The sequence below is a fragment of the Cupressus sempervirens genome, chromosome 11 (genome assembly GCF_028749045.1).
Source record: "Cupressus sempervirens isolate cs-2001-9-10 chromosome 11, ASM2874904v1, whole genome shotgun sequence".
Taxonomy (NCBI): Eukaryota; Viridiplantae; Streptophyta; class Pinopsida; order Cupressales; family Cupressaceae; genus Cupressus; species Cupressus sempervirens.
Window position 1 is genome coordinate 263,308,233 of NC_143128.1, and position 5,779 is coordinate 263,314,011.

Here is a 5,779-nt window from a genome sequence, read left to right on the forward strand (position 1 = left end):
CCTAATATAGGAGAGGTTCAAATATATTGGTTAAAAATTTGTCTTCCTTATGTTTTTGGTTTATAACTTGACTCCTAACTTTCCCAAGGCCTATGGAGGAAAAGAAATGATAACAATAGAATAGCTTGATGTAGTTATCTATCAAAGACCCTTGAATTGAAAGGTACAACTTTTGAATGCAAGATATGCAATGAATTTTGTTTTTTGGGTTTTGGGGGTATGCTCTTAACTAGAGAGAAGAAGAGGCAAATGCCAAGTTGCTCAATACTTTAAACAACTTAGGCAATTGAAAGGGGGACTAACTCAGAACATGAAATCTATTCTAACCTATAATGCAATGAATGGAAACATGCATAACCAGCTATGACAGTAGAAAGAAAGAAAGAGATGGAAAAGCAAGTAGTTCTCAAATTACACAATTAGCTAATGTTTTAACAATACCCAGATTTTCTATCTCTCAACTACTCCACACACTAGTTTCTGGTTTCCTTATGGAACAAACTGTACTAGACACAAAAACTACGATGTACAACATAGAGAAAAAACAAGATGCTTATACTGAAGTAAGTAAAACATACAATCTATTGAACAAAGGAAACAAAACCAAGTTCATTCACATTCATTCAATTCTCAACATTAGCACATTCATTTCATACACAATACTAAAACTTAATGAATAGAAAAACTTGAAATGGACTCAGAGTCACACGCACTAGTCCCAACTACAACAATTTACCCAAAGTAAAAAAAAATTATCTTATTAACATCTTAAATAGGTTACATTTATGGGCCTTCTCAAAATGGTTGGTTACACTAGATGATTGCTTCATAGAGCATCTTTGAACAGAATAACCTAGAAATAGGACAAGCTTATAGAAACTAACAAAATGCCATGAATGGTTATAAAAAGAAAGAGAAGGGGAAGAATGAGATGTCTGAAAAAGAATCTAAACATCATGTCTTCTTAGGAGTAACTAATTTAGCTCTATAGGCCTTCACGGCATCAGTTACTTTACCAAGCTCTTTGACATCTAGAATGATGATGTTGTTAGCTTGAACCATCCAGTACTCATGCATCTCTGTCAATTCATCTATTATAGCCACCCTTGGCTAGAACTTCTTAGGTTCTCTCCTTATAATCACATCCACTGTTGAAAGTTCCTAGATCTTGGACATTTGGAAGTTGAGTGGGTCAATGGCTTCGTTGACAAATGCCAAGAACTTTGATTTCATCCCATCAACATCCACAATATTTTCATTAGTGGATACAAAGGAATCTATGTACAATATCTTCAAGTGTTGAAACAACTTTTCAATGATCTTTTGCACCAGGTCATGTACATCCTTGAGCTCATTGGTAGACCTCATGGAGTTTTCTATAAAAAAACTCTAAGGATTGTTTCTAGTGAAACAATGACTCCTTGTATGTCTCTAGAATCCCATGAGTAATGGCCACATTTGTCTTCATGTCAATTACCTCTTGTAGAAGGGCCAATTTCTTTGTCAGCTTGTCTGCTACCTTTTGTATGGTGGTCTACTGATTTGAAGTTTCTTCCCTAAGCTTGTGAGAATCCAACACTAGGCTTCCCAAGTTTTCAATTAGTGGGGGACCTTGAGCTTTGATCTTATCTACCCATGCTTGACCTACCTTCTTGAATTTCCTTTCTTGTTGTAGCTTTAGGAGTATATTTTTATTCTCCTCTACATTTGGGTCAAATTGACTCAACGAAGTGCTCCTGAGTGCAAACCTTATGTATTCCACCAATTCTCTATTTGAGGCCTTCAATATTTCCTTTTCTTCTCTAAGCTCTTCCAACTTATCTTCAATTTTCTCATTAGTAAACTTCCACATGTTCACCATGGAGTCATGAACTAGGATGCCAAGATCCACTATCCTAATCTAGAAGTCATCCTTGGAAAGCTCATGAAATTTTCCTTCCTTTGGTGGCTCAACAATCTCGACTAGCATATGGCCAGTTGTTGAATCAGTAGCCAGTGCAACAATTGTCTTCTACTTCTTCATCTTCTTAGATGGCTTAGAGGAAGTGACTTGTGTGATCAAGCCCTTTGATGGAGCTACTTCTTCATATCTCCTCTTCTTCCTATCACTAGTCTCTTCAAGCCATGACTCTGTAGAGAGCACATTGATAGCAAACTGCAAGGCATTGGGATTGAATGACTTCCTCTGAATTAAGGGAGTTGGCTTTCTCTAAAAAGAAAAAGTAAAGATAGTGACCTTAGTTACCAAAAGGGCTAAGGTGTCCCCTTACTAAGAGGCATCTTGTTCCTAACCATCCATGGGGTTAGTGTCACCATCCAAATTGATGACTTGAATAGGGGATGATGTCTTAGCCACTGATTTTCCTTATTCTTTCCCTTTATGCTTGTCATCCTCCTTCTCCCTAACTTTCTTGGTGTTCTGAAGAAATATAGCTCCGTAGGTAGAAGTGATTGGCACATTCTTCTCTAGAGGCTAGTCTCCACCTTGTTCAGTAGACTATAATGGCCCTACAGATGTCAATGTACTAGCTATGGTGGTTATTGTTGCTGTTGAGTGGGGGGCTCTAGTTGATACTCCACCCATAGAACCATCCTCCCAGTCATTTTCTTCCTCACTCAGGTCTACTCCACCCATTTGTCTATTCTTTTGATTATCACCTGCATAAGAACCTCCATAGTGAATAGACCTGTAGGTACGATAGAAAAAATTGGGGTGCCTTTGATCTTCTCATAGGATGTGGAGTGCATGTAGGCTCCATCATTTGCAAGGTCAGAAACATCAACAAAATTGTTACACAATTTAATCTCATTAATGGTTAATTGCATGATCCATATGCAAGATCATTTTCACCAATATGAGAGAGTTGAATTTTGCATCTCCATGTGAGACAAAAAGTCTTTTCTTTTATTTCCAAATTGGGGAAAATGCTTTATGTGTGCAACTTGCAATAAGAAGTGAAAGGGGTCTTTTTATTTAATTAAAGGGGGACATGCTTCTTTTAATTAAATATGAACTAAGTGGTCAAACTATAGGATAAAATCAAATAAATTAATTTTTAAAGATTTGGTCAAGAAAAATGATTTAATAATTTAGCAAAAAAATTGAGAAGGGGGATAATAGTCTAGATGATCATTTTTGGGTGATTACAACTACAACTACTCAAGGGTCATTACCATGATTATCAAGTAATATGCATTAGTTTAATAGAGTTTTAGATCAAAGGAATATGCAAAAGGCTTTTCAATTTTTTTCAAAGAGCTAAAGGTGACATGTCATCATACAAGGCAATAACAAAGCATAATAATATATATTACACGAATGATATGTTGTATTAAGAAATAATTAGAGTCATACAAAGATATAACAGTTAACATTGTGTTACTCCTATGAGTAATCATATTTCAAATTAGTGTCAAAATTTCAAGAGAAAGTGTGCATAGCAACCGAGTCACCATATCTCCTGAGAAATGAAGGAAGGAGATGAATGAGTTTTACTATGATACCCAAGCTCAACTAATCACTAAGTGAATATACATATACTAAGCACAAGTCATAACCGAGTCAGGCAGAGACAACACCGAACAGTTATAGTATATTGAGCATAAAGAATATAGAGATACACAAAGGTCACCGAGAAAACCTTGCACTGAGTGGCAATATTTAAGAACATTGTATTTATTGAGTGATATAGAAGCTTCACTAAAGTTTGAATTTGTACATAATCTAATGTGACATGATCATACTGAGCTGGAGAAGCAGCTTACACTATTCAAGTGAAGATTTTCAAATAATTTCTTGAAGAATGTGAATTGATTGTTGTTGATTTCAAGGTTGAAAGGACCAGTGAAAATAAAGGATGGAATAAAATAAAATGGTGAATAATTATAAGCCGTTGATTTTGATTTGAAAAGAATTCTGGAAAGTTCCAAAACCCTAGTTAGGTTAGATAATGAAAAGGCAAAAGAAAACTATAAAAGGACATATCAAGAACAGTTTTAAGGTTATTTTTTGTTGATAAGAGGATTGTGAAGTAGTTGTTTCTATTGAAAAAAAGTATAAAAGGAAGAAAGGAAGATCATAGATAAAGACAATATAGAGAGGAATTGCATATCTATTATAGCAGGTGATAACTAGTAAGCAAAAGAGGGGTCTAATCAAGAAAAGTAAGTTGCTATTGAAAAGATCATGTGTTTGTACTTTCTAATCACTTTAGTACTATTTAAGACCCTAAAAAAAAATGGACCTAATAGTCTTATATGTAAATCTCTTAACTGAGCACACACTTGAAGAGTGTTGTAAAATCCTTAGAAAAGGTAGATCCTTACAAGTCTAATTGTATGCTCTTAATAGAGTAATTCATTAGAAGTTACTCAACATTGCCCTAACAAGGCACCCTCTTACTGCAATAGTGATGGATTTGTGGGTGCCATCCCCACTGTATCTTTTCCTCTAACCAAGGGTTTCTATGATACCAAAATGAGTGTGTTATGTGTTATGTTTATAGTTGGTTAATGTTGAATTAGTTATGTTACTGCCATTTTTGAAGTATTGTGATAAAAGATCAATTATTGCCAAGTGACAGAGGAAGTAAGGAAAACTCTAAAAAAAACTAAGGATACAAGTTTTTGAGAAATTCTGATCCCCCCACCTCTCAGCATCCTAAGTCTCCTATTACTTCCAATAAATGGTATAAGGGTTTAGTTCACTTGTTGAAGGTTTTACCACCTGAGAGTTAAAGATCTGAGTCATGGAGAGGTATAGGCTTGATAGGACTATTGAGAATCAAATATTGGAGATAAGAATGACCATGAGTCAAAACAATAAGATGAAAGATGCCCTGAGATAGTAATTGAAAAGAAAGAAGGAAATATTTTAGCAAACCAATAAAATAACATATTAGGAAGAAATTATTGAAGAGTTATTTGATGGAAACATGTTTGATGAATCTAATGTTGCCCTAGCTGATCTACTGGAGAAAAATCACAGTCTTACTAAGTAGGTTAAATCATTGAGAAGAGAACAAGAACTATAGTCTACTAAGATGTGTGAACTAATGGAAAAAAAGCTAAAGGTTGAGGACGACAAGAAAATTATTAAAGAAGACAAGAGACAAATCACTACAAGATTGTATGCAAAAGATGAATAAATCACAAGATTGACACAAAATCATTGTGATCTAGTTAACTAAGTACTAAGTGAAGACATTGATATTGGTAAGAAGATGGAAGAGATTGCAGAGTTAAGGATTGAGAATGAATAAATCATTGAAAGAATGAAAATCTCAGTAGAAAGTGTTAAGATACTAGATGAACAACTTGAAGGGCATAGGCAACTGAGAGATGCATCTAGACTAGGTTGTATTGAGCACTCCACCACCGACAAAGGTGAATCATCAAAGCAAGCTTAATAGAGTAATGTGAATGCCAATCTAAAGCCAAAGATTCCTACATATTATCATTATGGAAAACCAAGACACAGTGGTAATGTCTGAGGATAAAAACTGGTAAGATCAATGGTACTCCTAAATTTGATGGTTATTGTTATCATTACAATAGGTATGGACATCAAGCTTATGAGTGTAGATCCAAGTTTAGTTAAATGCCCAAGAAGTATGCATTTAATGGATACTACTACACATGCAATAAGTATGGTTACAAGTCACAAGAATGCAAATCATCGATGAATCCTAAGTGAAAACTGAGAAAGAAAGGCAATACAATCAACTGGGATTATAATACATGGTATTCATGTAATACATGTGGAAATTATGGTCATATT